At 44.9% G+C, this 20,290-nt stretch overlaps 1 long non-coding RNA gene across 15 annotated transcripts in view; it reads right to left on the reverse strand.

The window, feature by feature from the left end:
• The window catches only part of LOC135092718 (uncharacterized), a 31,935-nt gene extending 12,087 nt beyond the window's left edge, over positions 1-19,848 (reverse strand). For 12 of the 15 annotated variants that reach the window (XR_010263035.1, XR_010263031.1, XR_010263032.1 and 9 more), the window contains exon 1: positions 1,076-1,191. This is a non-coding gene — a long non-coding RNA (uncharacterized LOC135092718). Of the gene's footprint in view, positions 1-1,075; positions 1,192-1,411; positions 2,053-13,549; positions 13,794-18,049; positions 18,191-19,227; positions 19,296-19,722 lie in introns of those variants that run through there. The other 3 variants (XR_010263033.1, XR_010263034.1, XR_010263037.1) reach the window with 3 other exon arrangements.
• Between the last annotated feature and the right edge of the window lie 442 nt (positions 19,849-20,290).

The raw sequence follows: 20,290 nt of genomic DNA on the forward strand, positions 1-20,290 counted from the left end.
TGGCTTTGGGTTAGGTTAAGTTAGGTTAGCGTAGAGTTGGGTAGGTTAGGTTAAGGTTGTAATGTCGCCTTTACCACTTCCACACAGGTTGGGTAAAGTATCACGGTAAAAAAAATAAAATAAATAAATAACCCACAGATTTTCAACCGCCTTGTTCTCTCACCAGGAATACTTTCAAAGCCAACAAAGATTAGTCTGCGTCTCATTTTCCCCGTTAATAATATAAAGTCCTTGTTGTATTACCACTGGCGCAGTACAAACATTCTTAAAAACCCGATAAAAACCCGATAATTCTTCATAACTTTATAACCTCTGTAATACAAACATTCTTAAAAACCCGATAATTCTTCATAACTTTATAACCTCTAACACGAATGAACGCAGATTAGGTTCGGCTGGAGTGGTGCAAGGCTCGCTGGGGAGATACAAGACGCGGCACATTCTCGGAGCCATTGCAGCCATATCAGACGCGTCCCCCCACAATATTTCTACCTTCACGCCAAGGCCACAGTGTCTCCTACATGTACAAGTTTCGTTATTGTACGTGACACGGAGATATCAAAGAGAACTCAATCGCGGAGACCCTGACAATTTCCGTTTGATCCTGCTGTGTAAAATCTTGCTAAATTATTACAAGACCACGAAAGTCCTCACCGTGACTACTTTTCAAGGCCACAGAAACGATCAGCAGGGTTATCAAGAGTGCTCCTCCTTTAAATAATGTAGATATTTTATTAATCAGTAGCTAGAATGGTCAAAACGTCCCTAAAAACCAGTGTAGCTTCAACTTTAGAGCATTTTGAAAATAGTGTTCCTTATTACAACGCATCCATAACGACCGTAACTACCACAAACAATGACCGTAAATAACAAAACCATGCTATTAACTACTACACACAACGATCTAACTACCACCTAACAACCTTAACTACCACTAACAACCATTTCTCTTCCTAACAACTACTTCCTTTATTTATAACTATAGTCTAATCGGTTTTTTCTTCATTAGCAGCATGATAATTGAGTTTATTCCACTACACACATCTCTACATTTCAGTTTAGAATCTTTACTTACATTTAAACTTTCAGGCATTCAGCACCCGCCACCACCAACACCACCTCTATTCCTCACTGCTTCCTTCACACTGACCGACACCGACCACGACTCCACGAGTGAAAACTGCAGCGTTCCCAGATTTCTTTGCCGAAGTTATCGTACACACCCGTAAAAAAATATAGTATTTTGGACTAGATTATCGTACACCAACATTTACCTGGCTACTTTTTTGTTAGTTCTGCAGAATATCACAAAATATACCACTGGAACACTAGACACCAATAAGTTTTTGTTAGGCATTTGATATAGGTTCTGAAAAGCATTGCATGTTACGAGAGGCTATCGTATACTCACCATTTTATAGGTCAATGGCTGAGTCACCGTGGATTTCTGGAGAGTTTGGGTCACTTTCTACACCAATTGAATATAGTGCTTGGGAAGTGAAGCTCCTTATCATGCTTCTGGATGGCTGGGATGAGGTGCAGTTACGGTTTCCTTTGCTTGTTACAGATTGTTTTGCTAAAAGAATGTCTCTTACTGATTCTGTTTCGAGTTTGTTTCTGTCTTTAGTTTTCATTCTATTTATGTCCGAGAAACATCTTTCGCAATCTGCATTTGCATGGGGCAATGAAAGGCATGCTAGTGCAAAGTCAGACACGCGCTTGTATTTTGAACATCCCTCACTATTAAGAATCAGTCTTATCTCACCCCAAAACAAACCAGCAGGAGCTTTATCTTTTACTTTTTCCATTTCCTTGTCCCCACTCTTGATGTTTTCTGAGAGATCCTCGAACTCAAGCTTCCTCCATTCGTCATCCAGTTGTTGCAGTGTGGCATCATCTCCAGCAATTATGTGCGGAAGATGAACTGCCAGAGGAACCAGACTAGGTTCACGTACTCCTTTCTTAATCAGAACGTAGGCTGGCTCCAAGACAGTCTTGAGAGAACTGGGTCCTCAAAATTAAGTCTCTTCTTGATCTGTTCTGCAGCTGTGACAAGGAAAGATCTGCATCTCTTCCGGAATTTATTAATTTTGTATTTATCCTTATACAGATCAGAAGTACTCGTTACTCTTTCAGGCACAGAAGCTCCTAAGTACACCTGTTCCAGCACATTCCACTGACGCTCATTTCTTGGTTCATTATTACCGAGCGGTTGCTTCATCACACTGTCTCTCTTCATGAACATCAACAGTATATCCTTGTACAGACTACAAACTTGACTATGACGTGCATTTGTCACAACTCTTTCACTTTGAAAAAAGAAGGTTAAAGTGGATGAATCTGGGCAGCAATCATTCAAGGAAACAATAATATAGCCTAACGAAAGGATTATGCAATAGTTCATAAGCATTCCTTACTCTGCTGATTGTGTAAGTCTGAAAAAGAGCTGCAGAGCACCCCACTGTTCCAGCATCCTCTTGATGACAGCACTGTAGGAGAGCCATCTTGTACGTGATGGTGATAAAATTCTGCTTTTCTATTCCAGCGAACTCTTGAAATTCATAAAACTGTGCCATTCGTTTGTAAGAATGTTTCAGTGTATTGTGCACGTCATGTGCTAACTGCTCAACGCACTGTGGCAACTGTTTACACGCCTCAGAGGCACACACGTGTGTGTGCTGATTGACATACGAGTATACATTTCATCATGTATATACCTGGGCAAGCTGCCTCAACTCTGCAACTATCACAATTTTTTTTGCGTCCATCATGGTGCTACAGCCATCTGAACCAAAGAAAGCCAATTAATTATCAACTGGCACTGCTAAATCACTGAATGATTTAATTATGGCTGAAAAAATTCTATTGCTAGTGGCACCTTCACTTGCAGTCTCTGTTATCACTGCTGGAGACTGGCACCAGGTCCCAAGACTTGCTAACAACACCATTTTCTTCTGCACATCGCACCATTATACACAAGTTCTGAGATACTGAAATGTACGTAGACTCATCCATTAGAATGCTGAACTTGCTTTTCTTCAGTTTATCTGCCAGGTCCTGCTTATGACACTTAGCCATAACATTACCACGTATGTTTTGACACTTTTTTTTTTTTTTTTTTTTCATTTTGACGTCTTTAGCAATGGCTGAGTCAGGAAAACATTCTTTGATAACATCACATATAAATGATCAGCCATTCTAAAACTTGTGTTATGTTCAACCATCATCGCTGTTAGCTTGATTTCAGCAGCTTTAACTGAATCTCCCTTGCTAGAGTGCCCTTGTGCACTGGCAAACGCCTCTGCTATAGTTTTTTTGTTGAATTAGATGTTGCACACATATTGTGATGCTTCCCACTTTTCTCATGAAGCTTTATTGATGTCCACTGTGCAGTAATTTCAACACCAGATTTTTTTATACACTGCTTTACACGAGTCCTTCCTGGATGGTCTTAACCATGGAAATTCTTTTTCCCAGACTTCTCTGTACTTTTTTTTTTTTTTTTTTATGTAGGAAGGATACTGGCCAAGGGCAACAAAAATCTAATAAAAAAAAATGCCCACTGAAATGCCAGTCCCATAAAAGGGTCAAAGCAGTGGTCAAAAATTGGTGGATAAGTGTCTTGAAACCTCCCTCTTGAAGGAATTCAAGTTTGTTCACGCCTTGCTTTTTTTCTTGGTTTCTATTGTGTTTTCACTATTCACGGCACTGCTTTTATCTGTCATTCTCTTTGCTGTGAAAGGTGCCAGGTTATAAGAATTTAGCCACGTAGAACAACACTCGCAACTGCGCGGCCTCCTGTCTGAGATTCCTGAAGACTAGTCAGGCCTCCCTCCGGTCCCCCGGCGCCCGCCTCCCCCCTCATCCACTAAATACAGGAACAGATCGTGTAGTCTTCCCCCCACCCCTCACTCTGTCTCCAGCCACTCCCACTCAATGCACGAACTGATTGTGTAGTGTCCCTCCCCTCACTTCCTCCCTCCTCCAGCCAAACACCCACCCACCCCTCCACCACTCTCTCTCTCTCTCTCTCTCTCTCTCTCTCTCTCTCTCTCTCTCTCTCAAGAAGTATAGTTTTACTCATAGAAGTGTGAACAAATGGAATGAAGTCGGTGAAGACGTTGTGAATGCTGAAACTGTCCATGCTTTTCAGACCAAACTGGATAGACACAGAGAAGAGATACTATGAGATTATTTCCCTCCCGTAAACCACAGCTAGGTAAATATAACTAGGTAAATAAATACACACATGACAAACTGCTGCTAAGAGAAGAAGGAAATACCAGATACTAAATACAAGGCCACAGCAAAAAAAAAAATAAATAAATAAATAAATAAATAAATAAAAAAAAAAAAAAATAAATAAATAAATAAATAAAAAGTAAATAAATAAAAAAAATAATAATAATAAGAGGAAGATCCTTGAGTGACAAAGAAATAAAGTTTCCCACAGAGAAATATATAAGTTTGGAACAAGCTCAGTGAGGAGGCAGTATTGGCAACGAGTGTGCACAACTAAGGAAAAACTGAACAAGTGTAGATATGGAGGCAGACCACACGAACGTAGCTCAGGCCTCGTAGATTACAACTAGGTAAACACACACACACACACACACACACACACAGGCTAAAAAAAAAAAAAAATCCATACTCACACAGAGGATAATAACAACCAAGAAACAATAAAACAACAGAAACAAGTGAAAAACCATCCCCTTTTAATGATTTACAGGGAACACCACCACCACCATCACCACCGCCACCAGCAGCACATACAGCAGGGGTTCTCAAAGTGGTCAATATCGACCCCCAGGGGTTGATGGGACCATTAAAGGGGTCGAAGAATAACAGGGGCTCGAAAGGGGGTCAATGAATAACCAGGGGGTTGAAAGGGTCAATGAATAACCAGAGGGTCAAGAGGGGGTCAATGAATAACCAGGGGGTTGAAAGGGGGTCAATGAATAACCAGCTGGTTGAAAGGGGTTCAGTGAATAACCAGCGGGTCAATGAATGTTTACAGCTGGGACTGTCTGTACTAGGGTCTGTACAGGATGCATTCCTGTCTCTGTACCGTACTGAGCCAGTGAACGTATCCCCCCACCCCACCCCGCCCACGTCTCTCTCGCTGTCTCGCACACAGTAGTTCAGCGCACGCTCAGCTCCCGTAAGTGTGGTCCGCGAACTGATTATTGTGACGCGTTGAAAACTGTGTGTAACAAGCACAATGGCTGCTGTGAGGCTAAGAAGAAATGCCGTCAGTCTTCTCAGGAATATATGAAATATGGATTCATTACTTCATTAACCAATGACACCATGCCATTGTGTCACGTGTGAAAAGACTTTCAGTAATGATGCCATGAAGCCTGCAAAGATGAAGCACCACCATGAAAGGGTTCACTCTGATAATAAAAACAAAGACTTTGACTATTTCAAGACACTGAAAGAAAAACTCACAAGTCGATCAAATATCAAAACTTTTTTCAAAGCACCGGCCAGTGATGATACTGAAGGAGGTTTAAAAGCTTCATACAACATCTCCCTCGTGAAAGGAAAGGCACACACTATTGGTGAGGGCATCATAATCCCAGCCATTAAAGAAGCTATAGAAAGTGTTACGAAGAAAGATTCTCACTCTGTTCTGAAAGATTTGCTATTAAGTAACAGTACAGTGCAAAGAAGAATTGATGAAGTGAGTGACTGTGAATGGCTGGGAATGGCTGGGAGAGGAGTGGCTGTGAATGGCTGGAAAAGGAGTGGCAGGGAATAGCTGGGAAAGGAGTGGCTGAGAATAGCTGGGAGAGGAGTGGCTTGGAGAGGGGTGGCTAGGAATGGCTGGGAGAGGACTGGGTGGCAATGACTGGGAGAGGCTGGGAAGGGAGTGGCTGGGAATGGTTCGGCGAGAAGTGACTGTGAATGACAGGAAAAGGAGTGGCTGGGAATGGCTGGAAGAGGAGAGGCTAAAAATGGATGGGAAAAGAGTGACTGGAAATGGTTGGGAGATAAACCACTCTTCTCCAACCCATTCCTATAACTACTCCTCTACCACCCATTCCTAGCCACTCCTCTCCTAGTCATTCCCAGCCACTCCTCTCCAAGTCATTCCCAGCCTCTTTTCTCCAAGCAATTTCCAGCCACTCCTCTCCAAGCCATTCCTAGCCTCTCTTCTCCCAGCCATTCCTAGCTACTCCTCTCCCAGTCTCTCCCATCCACTTCTCCCCCAGCCATTTCCAGCCACTCCCCTCCATGCCTCTCAAATCCACTCCTACTCCAGCCATATAAAGCTGATCTCCCCAGCAATTCTCAGCCACAACCTCTCCCAGCCATACCCAGCCATACCCAGCCACTTCTCTCCCAGCCTTTTCTCCCCCACCCATTCCCAGGCTCTCCCAGCCATTGCAAGCCTCTCCTCTTCAAGCCATTTCCAGCCATTCCTCTCAGCCATTCCCAGACACTCCTCTCCCAGCCATTCCCAACCACTTGTCTCCCACCTATTCCCAGCCACCCCCCTCAGCCAATCCCAGCCACTCCTCTCCCAGCCATTCCCAGCCACTCCTTTCCCAGCCATTCCAAGCCACTCTTCTCCCAGCTATTTCCAGCCATTCACAGCCACTCCTCTCCCAGTCTCTCCCAGCCATTCCCAACCACTCCCCTCCCAGCCTCTCCTAATGCAGCCATCCTCAGCCGCTCCTTCCCCAGCCACTCCTCCCACAGCCATTCCCAGCTGCACCCGATTCCCAGCCTCTCCCAGCCATTCCCAGCTACTCCTCTCCCAGCCAATAATAGCCATTCCTCTCCCAGCCACTCCTCTCCCAGCCATTCCTAACCACTCCTCTCCTAGCCACTTCTACTCCAGCCATTCCCAGCAACACCCCTCCCTGTCTTTCCCAGCCATTCCTACTCCAACCATTCCCAGTCACTTCTCTCCCAGCCATTCGCAGTCACACCCATCCCATCCTCTCTTAGCCACTCCTCTTCCAGCCATTCCCAGCCTCTCCTTTCCCAGTCATTCCCAGTTACTTATCTCCAAGCGGCTCCTCTCCCAGCCATTCCAAGTCACACCACTCCCAGCCTCTTCAAGCCAATCCCAGCCATTGCCAGCCACTCCTCTCCTAGCCATTCCTCTCTAAGCTATTGACAGCCATCCCTCTCCTAGCTATTCCTCTTTCAGCCATTCCCAGACTCTCCTTCCCCAGCTATACCCAGCCACTTCTCTCCCAGCCATTCCTAGCCGTTCTTCTCCCAGCCATTCCCAGACTCTCCTCCCCCAGCCATTCCCAGCCACTCCTCTCCCAGTCATTCTAAGCCACTTCTCTCCCAGCCATTCCTAGCCGTTCCTCTCCCAGCCATTCCCAGACTCTCCTCCCCCAGCCATTCCCAGCCACTCCTCTCCCAGTCATTTTTAGCCACTCCTCTCCCATCTATTCCTCTCCCAGCCACTCCTCCCACAGCCATTCCAAGCCACACCCCTCCCAGCATCTCCCAGCCATTCCCAGTTACTTCTCTCCCAGCCAATGCCAGCCGCTACTTTCCCAGCCATTACCAGCCACTCCTCTCCCATCCATTCCTAGCCACTCTCCCACATCCAATCCCCTCCTAGCCTCTCCCAGCCATACCCACCCACACATCTCCCAGCCTCTCCCAGTCATTCACAGACACCCTTCTCCCAGATAATCTAGCCACTTCTCTACCAGCCAATCCCAGGTGCTCCTCTCCCAGCCATTCCCAGCCAATCCCAGCCACTCGTCTCCTAGCCATTCCCAGCCAATCCCAGCCACTCATCTACTAGCTATTCCCAGCCACTCGTCTCCCAACCATTCCCAGCCAATCCCAACCACTCCTCTACCAAACATTCCCAGCCACTCCTCTCCCAGCCATTCCCAGCCAATCCCAGCCACTCATCTCCCAGCCATTCCCAGCCACTCCTCCCTCTGCCATTCTCAGCCACACCCTTTCCAGCCTCCCCCAGCCATTACCAGCAACTCTTCTCCCACTACCTCTCTCCTAGCCGCTCCTCTTCCAGCCATTCCCAGCCACTCCTCTCCCAGCCAATCCCAGCCACTCCTCTCCTACCTACCACTCTCCTAGCATCTCCTCTTCCAGCCATTCCCAGCCACCCCTCTCTCAGCCATTCCCAGCAACTTCTCTCCCAGCCAATCCCAGCCACTCCTCTCCTACCTACCATTCTCCTAGCATCTCCTCTTCCAGCCATTCCCAGCCACCCCTCTCTCAGCCATTCCCAGCCACTTCTCTCCCAGCCATTCCCACCCACTCCTCTCCGAGCCATTCCCAACCACTTCTCTCACAGCAACTCCTTTCCCTGCCATTCCCAGCCACTCCTCTCCTAGCTATTCCCAGCCGCTCCTCTCCCAGCCATTCCCAGCCACTCCTCTCCCAGCCATTCCCAGCCACTCCTCTCCCAGCCATTCCCAGCCACTCCCATCCCAGCCATTCAGAGCCTCTCCCAGCCATTCCCAGCCACTCTTCTCCCAGCCATTCCCAGCCTCTCCCCTCCCAGCCATTCCCAGTCAATCCCAGCACTCTCTCCCAGCCATTCCCAGCCACTCCTCTCCTAGCCATTCCCAGCCAATCCCAACCCCTCCTCTCCCAGCCATTCCCAGTCAATCCCAGCCACTCCTCTCCCAGCCATTCCCAGCCACTCCCATCCCAGCCATTCAGAGCCAATCCCAGCTACTTCTCTCCCAGCCATTCCCAGTCAATCCCAGCCACTCCTCTCCCAGCCACTCCCAGCCGTTCATCCGTCAGACATTCTCAGCCACATCCCTTCCAGCCTATCCCAGCCATTCCCAGCCACTCTCCTCTCCTAGCTTTTTCTCTTCCAGCCATTACCAGCCAATCGCAGCTACTCCTCTCCCAGCCATTCCCAGCCACCCCTCCCTTAGCCACTCCTCTCCCAGCCAATCCTAGGCATTCCTCTCCCAGCCATTCCCAGCTACCCCTCTACCAACCATTCTCAGCCAATCCCAGCCACTTCTTTCCCAGCCATATCCCTCCCAGCCATCCCCAGCTAATCCTCACCCAGCCATTCCCATTCACTTCTCTTCTAGCCATTCCCATTCACTTCTCTCCCAGCCATTCCCATTCACTTCTCTTCTAGCCATTCCCAGCCACTTCTCTCCCAGCCATTCTAAGCCACTTCTCTCCCAGCCATTCCCAGCCACTTCTCTATCAGGCATTCATAGCCACTCCTCTCCAATCATTCCCAGCCATTCCTCTTCCAACTATTCCCAGCTGCTCCTCTCCCAGCGATTGCTAGCCACTCTCTTCTCCTAGCCATTCCCAGCCACTCCTCTCCCAACTATTCCCAGCCACTGCTCTTCCAGCCAACCCCAGCCCCTCTTCTTCCAGCCATTCCTAGCCATTCCTCTCCCTGCCAACCCCAGTCCCTCCTCTCCTAGCAATCCCCAGTCCCTCCTCTCCTAGCCATTCCCAGCCACTCCTCTCCCAGCCAATCCCAGCCACTCCTCTCCTAACCAATCCCAGCAACTCATCTCCCAACCATTCCTAACCATTCCTGTATCCTAACCGACTCTATCCCATTCTATGTTAACCTTTCCTGTTCCTAACCTGCTTGAGTGAGTCCGTTTGGTGGTCTTTGTAGTTTCCAGGGAGGGTCAAGAGGTGGGGATGGCAGTTCTCCCCTGGGCAGCTTCTTGTTTTGCACGGACATGCAATCTTAAGTTCATCACGAGCTGGGCACCCGACACATTTGTTTGTAAAGTTGGTCTATTTACGCATCTTTTGGTTACTTTAATTTATATTAAATTATAATATGTACTATATTTGTTTATGGTGTCAAATAAGTAATATCTATTATTATAATATTATGTAAATTCTCAGTTTATTTTCCTTTATTTATTGTTTGGAATTCCTAGTGGGATTTGAACGCTGGCGTCCAACACTTTAAGTCCTCCAGACCGTCACTCTATCCACTGGGCCATGGGAACCTCCATACAGCTTGGCGCAAAGAAGATATATTTGAACACAGTATTTCCCTCCCTGTGTTCATGCCGTACCAAAAGTTCCATAAGCATTACTGCTGTGGATCTTAATGTGAACATTCACATTCACAACAATAATGAGATTAAATTAAGTATTGTGGACTGTTGTGGGAGTAGCAATCATGGTGTGCAAACAGCAGGAGATGAGATTAAAGAGCTTGTGTGTGGAGCCGCCTGTGGGAACCCTCCCCTGTGTTGCGTGGTGACTGGCACACGTCACCGATAATTAAATCCCGTGTGTGGAAGTGAGTGGTGGAAGGGCATTCAGCTGCCAAGAGACTGTCACCAACTTTTTTGGGTGACTGTACGAGCTGGCAAGATTCGCTCCTGCGGCGTATGCAGCAGTCATTAGTTCCACCTTGACATAGTGGTGGTGTGCCTCGCTCGTATCAGCACCTGGCTTGGTGTGCAGCGCGGGGAAAGGTTGAAGACCGCTGGGACAAAACAAGACGCAAGGTAAACTTCATTAAGACATGATAACCGGGACCATAACTTTTTCTTTTATTTTCTTTCACATTTCAAACTATTAAAGTCTCATTCACGAAAAACTGCTCTTCACAAAGAACTGTATTCTGAAACACTTCCGCGCCGCACCTCCACTACTTTCAAGACTCGAGGCAAATGAAGCACACTGGTTTTTGAGTGCTTATACAGTGCTAGTGACAGATTAACAAGATTTCTACATTATTAAGAGAAACAGTCTTGAGAAACCGGCTAATCATCTCTGTGGCCTTTAAAAATAGTCATGATGAGAGAGCTGAGCGTTTCTGAATACAGGTTCTTAAAGATGTAGTTATGTTGCTGGTGACAAATTAACAAGATTTCTACATTATCATTAAGAGAAATGGTCTTGAGAACCCAGCTAATTATTTATGTGGCCTTTAAAAATATTTGTGGTGAGAGAGCTGAATACGGGCCAGACACGCACAGCTTATCTTAACTACAGCGAGTCAGGAAGGAAAACAAGCTTAAAATCATGAAACAGCACCACGCCCCAGTGTCTCAAGATAAAGACAGGCACATTAGGATTCACGAAAGAAATACTGCTTTTCACACAGCCACGCACAGGCAAAGTTAACAAAACTGAGCCAGGAAGGAAAACAAACTTAAAATCATGAAACAGCTGAGGTCACAAGCACCACGCCCCAAATGCCTCAAGATAAAGGCAACATTCTCCACTGATAGACAAAAACTGTTCTTCACACAGGCACGCACCTCTAAACTTAACAAACTAAGTATAGAAAGAAAACAAGCTTGACAAATCGTATGACAGAGAGGAATGTAAGCACCACACCGCAAATACTTCAAAATAAAGGCAACATTCTTAATTAATAGAAAAAAAAAAATAAATAAATAAAATAAAATAATACACAGACACGTACAGATAAACTTAATTAAGGAAGGTCAGAAAGTAAAACGAGCTTAAAGAATTATATAACAGAGCCGGGGACAGAAGCACCTCACCCAAAATGCTTCAAAATAAAGGCAACATTCTCCCTTGATAGACAAACAGCCTCGTCCCAGCGATTCATCCGTTGGTCTGTTTGTGACGCTAAATTCTCCATAGCTTTGAGTTTCCCCTTCAGGACCCGCATGAGACTGGAAAAATTACCTCTCCTCATATCTGGAACATCGTGGAGAGATAGGAGAACCATATAAACAGCCTGGAGTGAGAGATAGCAATTCCACACCACCACAGGCGCCGCGTTGAGTTGTCTTTTGTAAGTCTCCCCTCGTCTAGACCTCATTTTCTTTTCTCTAAACTGCGTGTGTTTGAAGGAGAGACTATCCTATGTGTTTCTGAGACTGACGTTGATGTTAGTGGCTATTCTTCGCAATAATGAGACCACTTCCAGCTCAGATTTGGGTCGGTGAAGGACTTGGAAGGTTATATTATGGATTTTTGCTATGAATTCCGTGGTTTTTTGTTAAAGGGAGGATGGTGTGCGTGCGTGAAAGAGAAGGGTAACTTAGATTTTCTCTTATTTTGGGTTTTATTGTCCTTTCCTTCTCTTCTCTTCGTTTCTGTGTCCTCTTCGTTTCTTCATTTCCTTCTTCCTTGGCCTCCTGTAAGTTTCCTTTTATTCCAACCTTTATCACTGTATTTTCCTTCTTCGTTCCTTAGTTTTCTGTCTTTTCCACTTCCTCTGTCCGTTCTATCCGTTCACCATATTGTCATTTCTATTGTCTCCTTTTCTTACCTTTCGTATATATTCTCTTCCTTGTTTTCTGTCCTTTCACTTCTTTCGTTTCCCTTCTTTTCTGCTCCATTCTCACTATTCACCTCTTCATCAGTTCTTCCTTTATTCCCCTTCCTATCTCCCACTTCTAACTCCACATTACTCTTGCCTTTCTCCTCTTCCGCTCTCTCATATAGTCTATCCATCTCTTCTAACACCTCCACCTGTTTCTCCCACTCCACGTAATCCATCTCGCTTCTCTCCACTCTCTTCCACTCCTTCCACCCGCACGGGAAGGAGGTGGGGGAGAGGAGGGCCGCGTGGAGGAGAGAGGTAGGGTGGTAGAGACTCCTGTATCCACTAATCCACTTTCTAAGAACCTGTAATGCATTTTTTGTCTCCTGCGATAAACGAGTGGATGAGAGGAGAGGTGGATGAGGAAGAATAGGATGTTTTATAATTTCCATACCTTTATTGGAAATCTCAAACGCTATCTCTGGGTTAGTACAACAGTTTCTATCACTACACTTACCACTACTGTCTCTAGGTATCACGCTATCATGGTTTTCATTTTTACGTGTTAGGATTAGTAGAGAGAGATGGAGTGCAAAGATGGCAGCGGATGGTGACACACTCCCCGGGTCTGCCTCGCCGTGACTCACTGTCTCTCACTCTCAGCCCCTGGGAGAAGTTCAGGAGGTCGAATAAAGCCTCTGTTATCTCCCTGCCTAGTATTGGAAGTACTCTGTTATATTCACCATCCTTGTGCTCTTCCTCCTTGTTATATTCACCATCCCTGTTTCCCTCCTCGGTGATGGTGGTGGCGGTGGTTGTGGTGGTGGTGATGGGTGATGGTTGGCACCTGTCTTTTGTTCCCTGTTCAGACTTCAATTAATTTTCTCTCTTTACTCTTCTTTTGTATTTATCGTCCTTTATTTCTGCCTCTTCTGTTTCATCAGCATCGTCTTTTCTTGTTCTTGTTTGGGGTTGACGCATGATGATGATGATGATGATGATGATGATGATAATAATAATAATAATAATAATAATAATGATAATAACAATAATAATAATAAAAATGCTAATTATTATTATTTTCATTATTATCTCATCATCATTATTTGCCGGGCTGTTATATGGATACATATATCACTATTTTTTCCCTTCTTTTTCATCTCTATCTCCTGTTCATTTTTAAGCTCACAACAACCTCCTCCTCCTCCTCCTCCTCCTCCTCCTCTAATCTCATATACTACTACTACTACTACTACTAATAATAATAATAATAATACTAGTGTTACTGCTACCAATACCACCATAATACCAGAAAAGCCACAACTTGAAACATACCTTCAATCATTCCATTTTCTTCTCTCCGTTTTCTATTTGCACGCCTCCTCCACCTCCTCCTCCTCCTTCTACGCCTCTTCTTCCTCCTTCAGTCACACAAGCAGCAAGGGCGTGGTGGAGGGTGGTGTAGAGAGCTGTGTGTTGGGCAGTGAACACCAACGAAGGCACCTCATTGGCCCACGCAAAGAGGAAACACAGGGAACACTCCAGCTGGGGGAGGAGCAGCGCCAGTCCCACCCAGTGCCTGCAGGAGGGGATGAAGGTGGTGCTGATAAGAAAGGGATCAAAGAGTAACTGCAAAAGGAGGTGGTGGTGGTGGTGGTGGTGTATGAAGGAAGGGATGAAGGGTAACTACAGGAGGTAGTGACTGGAAAAGGATTGATGTGTTCTGGTGACATCAAGAAATACAGCTGCCCACACTGAACTACAGACATCTGGAATGACTTAAGGGAAGATATGGTTACGATGTTGTGCCAGTTTGCCCCCAGATAACACCACTCTGCAAAATAGTAAGATGAGAGCATCAAAACATCTTATAGGACTGAGTGAACACAACCAGGTAAACACAACTAGGCAAACACAGCTAAATAGGAAAACACAGTGAGATGGGCAAACACAAGTAGTTAACATAACTAGGCAAACGCAACTAGGTGAAAGCAACCAGGTTAACACAACCAGGCAAACGCAACCAGACAACACAACTAGGTGAACACAACTAGATGAACACAACTAGGCAAACACAGCTAGATAGGCAAACACAAGTAGGTAAACATAACTAGGCAAACACAACAAGGTGGAAGCAATCAGGTAAACACAACCAGGTAAACACAACCAAACAACACAACTAGGTGAACACAACTTGGCAAACACAACAAGGAAAACACAACCAGTCAATCATAACTAGGCAAACACAATGAGGCAAACACAACAAGGCAAACATAACTAGGCAAACAACTAGGTGCATATGACAAGGCAAACCCAAGCAGGCACACAACTACGCAAACTCAAGTAGGTGAACATAGCCAGGCAAACACAATTAGGCAAACACAACTAGGTGAATGCAACAAGACAAACACAGCCATACAAACAAAACTAGTCAAACACAACCAGGTGGACAAACACAAGGCAAACAAAACTAGGTGGGCAAACACAACAAAGTGAATATAACAAGGCAAACACAACTAGGCAAACACAACCAGGCAAACAACTAAATAGACAAACACAACCAGGTAAACACAACTAAGTAGACAAACACAACCAGGCAAACACAACTAGGCAAACACAACCAGGCAAACACAAATAAGTAGACAAACACAACTAGGTAAACAAACGCAATCAGGTAAACACAATTAAGAGGACAAACACAACCAGGCAAACACAACTAGGTGAACAAACACAACCAAGCAAACACAACTAGGTGAACAAACACAACAAGGCAAACACTACTAAGAGGACAAACACAACCAGGCAAACACAACTAGCCAAACACAACCAGACAAACACAACTAAAAGGACAAACACCACCAGGCAAACACATGCAGCCAAACACTAGGCAAACACAACCAGGCAAACACAACCAGGCAAACAACTAGGTGAACAAAACCAGGCAAACACAACCAGGCAAACACAAACAGCCAAACACAACTAGGCAAACAACCAGGCAAACGCAACCAGTCAAACATAACTAAGAGGACAAACAAAACACAACTAAGAGGACAAACACAGCAAGGCAAACACAACCCGGCAAACACAACCAGGCAAACACAAACAGGCAAAAAACAACCAGGCAAACACAACAAGGCAAACACAACTAGGCAAACACAACCAGGCAAACACAACCAGGCAAACACAATTAAGAGGACAAACACAACAAGGCAAACACAACCAGACAAACACAACCAGGTAAACACAACCAGGCAAACACAAACAGACAAACACAACCAGGTAAACACAACCAGACAAACACAACCAGGCAAACACAACTAGGCAAACACAAACAGGCAAACACAACTAGGTGAACACAACCAGGCAAACACAACCAGGCAAACACAACAAGGCAAACACAACTAGGCAAACACAACTAGGCAAACACAACCAGGCAAACACAACCAGGCAAACACAACAAGGCAAACACAACTAGGCAAACACAACCAGGCAAACACAACAAGGCAAACACAACAAGGCAAACACAACTAGGCAAACACAATCAGGCAAACACAACCAGGCAAACACAGCCAGGCAAACACAACCAGGCAAACACAGCCAGGCAAACACAACCAGGCAAACACAACCAGGCAAACACAGCCAGGCAAACACAACCAGGCAAACACAACAAGGCAAACACAACAAGGTAAACACAACCTGCAAACACAATCAGGCAAACACAATCAGGCAAACACAACAAGGCAAACACAATAAGGCAAACACAGCCAGGCAAACACAACCAGGCAAACACAACCAGGCAAGCACAACCAGGCAAGCACAATCAAGCAAACACAACCAGTCAAACACAACCAGGCAAACACAACCAGGCAAACACAACCAGGCAAACACAGCCAGGCAAACACAACCAGGCAAACACAATCAAGCAAACACAACCAGGCAAACACAACCAGGCAAACACAACCAGGCAAACACAGCCAGGCAAACACAACCAGGCAAACACAACAAGGCAAACACAGCCAGGCAAACACAACCAGGCAAACACAACAAGGCAAACACAACTAGCCAAAGACAACCAAGTAAACACAAAAAAGGCAAACAACCAGGCAAACAACAAGGGAAACACAAGGCAAATACAACTAGGCAAACACAACTAGGTAAACACAACCTGCAAACACAATCAGGCAAACACAATCAGGCAAACACATCCAGGCAAAAACAACTATACAAGCACAATCAGGCAAACACAACCAGGTAAACATAACTAGGCAAACACAACTAGGTAAACACAACCAGGTAAACACAACCAGGGAAACACAACCAGGGAAACAACCAGGCAAGCACAACCAGGCAAAGACAACTAGGTAAACACAATTAGGTGGACAAATACAACTAGGCAAACACAACTATGGTCTGACCATTAAGAATTGAGCGTTTGTGGGGGTGTTGTCATTTTCGGTGATCCCCTGGCCTGCAACCGTCGTGTCCAGACACACCTCATGTCAGATACGTCCTACCTCAAAATTAAATGGTGTTGTAGTATATATACATTGTGGTGCTCTAAAAAAGACAAGTTAGTGTAATAGGTTTTTTTTTTTTTTTTTTTAATAATACTTGCATTGTTTTTTTTTTTTTTTTAAACACCACAATACTTGGCAACGTTTCCTCCAGTCTTTGTCACATTTCCATGGGCGACCGAGTGAGGTCACAAGGTCAGACTGACTGTTAATCCATCGGTCACTTCCTCTTGCGCCACCAGCCAGGATGGAAGCTACTTCTCCCGCTTGTTCTCGTCACCTCCACCGCCGAGAAAAAAGCTTATTTACTGTAAATAAATATTTTTTTTCGAAGAAAAGGCTAATAGGTGGCCATTACTTGACCCCTCAACAACTGTTGCCCGAACAACGAAAGCCACCAACGTGAGCGAGGCAACAATTAGAAGAATTTGTTCATCTGCCAATGAAGCTCATATGACACAGAGGCCAACAGCACATCCTGTGTTCTCCTCACCAACAAAGAACTGCCCTGCAGCCATAACCAATGTTGATGGCTTTGACAAATGTGTGGTGAGGACAGTTTTAGGATTTTTATGTAAGGAAGGAGATCCCAACACTACACAAAGTTAAGGAAGAATTGAAGAAAATATTTTATTCAAAGGATGCACTGAATCTCTATGGAAGATTCTCAAAGAGATTGGATTCAGATATGGAAAAAAAGTTGTAACTAAAAAATAAAAATATAATATCATAGTTTAAGGGAGATATCATATCCAAAAGGAAACCGATCACATTTTAAAATGAAATTCACAATGGAGAGAGAGAGAGAGAGAGAGAGAGAGAGAGAGAGAGAGAGAGAGAGAGAGAGAGAGAGAGAGAGAGAGAGAGAGAGAGAGAGAGAAATGGTGTGTGGGGAGCGGGGTTATCAGTGACACTTAGGCTCTAATCCGATAATTGGCCCAGTACAAGATTTGGCAACACCGCAAGTTGGGGAATCCCCGTAAACGACAACGCCCAAACGCTCAATTCAAAAAGGTCAGACCATAGGCAAACACAACTAGGTGGACAAACACAATTAGGCAAACACAACTAGGTAGACAAACACAATAGGCAAACACAATCAGGTAAACACAACTAAGTGGACAAACACAACCAGGCAAACACAACTAGGTGGACAAACAACTAGGCAAACACAAATAGGTAGATAAACACAACCAAGCAAACACAACTTGGCAAACACAACTAGACAAACCCAACTAGATAAATACACACAGCAGCTCCTCATCAACCACTCCATATTACGCGCACGCACACACACACACACACACACACACACACACACCTGCCTTCCAAGAGGTGATCCAGGGCCCTCCTCCACACAGGTTTCATCACCACAGGCACCAAACTACTCGTCTCCACCACCTCCTCCACCACTGCACGAGATGGCCACACCTCCCCCCTCCTCCACCTCCACTCCTACACCCTGGAAAGAGAAAAAGATGTATAACAAAGTGTTTCATCTTTTTGTTTCTTTGGTGGAAATTATTGGTGTTTTCAAGGTATTTTCATGATTCTAGTTTAACAGGCTGCAGTGGAAGTTAATGGGGTTTTCAAGGGTGTTTTCAGGATTCTAGTGACAGTTCAACTGGCTGTAGTGGGAGTTAGTGAGTGTTTTCATAATTCTAGTGACAGATCAACAGGCTGTAGCGGAAGTTAGTGGGATTTTCAAGGGTTTTCATGATTCTAGTGACAGTTTAAAAGGCTGTAGTGCAAGTTTCTGGGGTTTTCAAGGGTTTTTCATGATTTTAGTGACAGTTTAACAGGCTGTAGTGGAAGTTGCTGGTGTTTTCGAGAGTTTTCATAATTCTACTGGTATCACAACAGGCTGTAGTGGAAGTTGCTGGAGTTTTCAAGGGTGCTTTCATAATTCTTCTGATATCATAACATTCTGTAGTGGAAGTTACTGGTGTTTTCAAGGGTGTTTTCATGATTCTAGTGATAGTTTAATAGGTTGCACTGGAAGTACTGGGGTTTTCAAAGGTGTTTTCATGATTTTAATGATAGTTCAATAGGCTGTTCTTATCCGTCCATGTATGGAGTATGCTTCACAAGTATGGCGGGGTTCCACTTATACCGTTTTTTTTTTTTTTTAGACAAGGTGGAATGAAAAGTTTTTGTCTCATCAACTCCTCTAACTGACTGTCTTCAGCCTTTTTCTTATCATCGCAGTGTTGCATCTCTTCTTCTACCGCTATTTTCATACTAACTGCTCTTCTGATCTTGCTAACTGCATGCCTCCCCTCCTCCCGCGGCATCGTTGCACAAGAGTTTCTTCTTTCTCTCACCACTATTCTGTCCACCTCTCTAATGCAAGAGTTAACCAGTATTCTCAGTCATTCATTCCTTTCTCTGGTCAACTCTGAAACTCCTTGCCTGCTTCTCTATCTCCACCTTCCTATGACTTCAATCTTTTAAAGAGGTTTTAGTACACTTATCCAGTAATTTTTGTTTACCTCTTACCTCAGTGGGCCTTTTATTTATTTATTTATTTTTTATTGCAGTTTTGTTGCCCTTAGCCGGTGCCTCTCCTAAAAAAAAAAAAAAAAGTCAGTAGTTAACAAGCCAATCGCCACTTACCGCAGCGAACAAGCTAATGACAAAGTAGCGACCACAGACACATCGATCAAACACACTCACGTATAATGATCTCTAAAATATCACTTCTTTAATTCTCACCTCAGCAAGCTTAACCATCCGTCAATTAACAAGCTTGTTGTTTACCTGGTCATGCAATAACTCCATCTTGCCAGCTTATCACGCTTCACCTACCAAGCTTAATTACCTCAATTGCATTCTGATAATCTGTTCAACCTAACCACACCTGCCCAACCTAATCACCTCACCTTGTCAACCCAGTCACCGCCTCGTCAGTCTAATTACCTCACCTAACCTAATCACGCGCACCAACTCCACCCACTAAGTTTACATTCCTTCCACCATCAAATTCTTCCTTACCTTCATTCCTTCAGCGCCGCGCCACGAGACCTCCACCACCTCGACCCCTCTCTCTCTCTCTCTCTCTCTCTCGCTGCCAGACTTGCAATGGGCCGCACGTGGTGAACAAGGCTGGAAGAAGACGCGACACTATTATAGAACCACATTCCGAAACACTGCTCTCTCTGTGACTGTGGGAGTCATGAACGTGTGAGGTGAATTAGGCTAAGGTTTGAGTGAGTGAGAGTTTGGGTAAACGTGAATGAGTTGAATGGAAAGCAAGCGTGGGTGACTTGAGAGAATAAGAGTGAGAATGGCTTCTTTTCATGCTATGAGAAGAAGCGTGAGTGAGAGTCAGCGTGAAGAAGAAAATAAATGTGTGTTATAATATGGAAATAGTGGAAGATTAAATGTGGGTGTGAGATTCATAGTGGAGATGGGAGTTCGAGCTAATTAGAGTGTATTTGAATGAGAGCGTAAGTGAGAGAACGTAAGCGTGAGTGAGTGTGAAAGTTAGCGAAAGATGAAATGTGAGAAATGTGATTGTTTTGCACTGAATCGATATGTTCTGTCTTTTAGCAATTGGTTG

This window comes from Scylla paramamosain, chromosome 40 (genome assembly GCF_035594125.1).
Source record: "Scylla paramamosain isolate STU-SP2022 chromosome 40, ASM3559412v1, whole genome shotgun sequence".
NCBI lineage: Eukaryota > Metazoa > Arthropoda > Malacostraca > Decapoda > Portunidae > Scylla > Scylla paramamosain.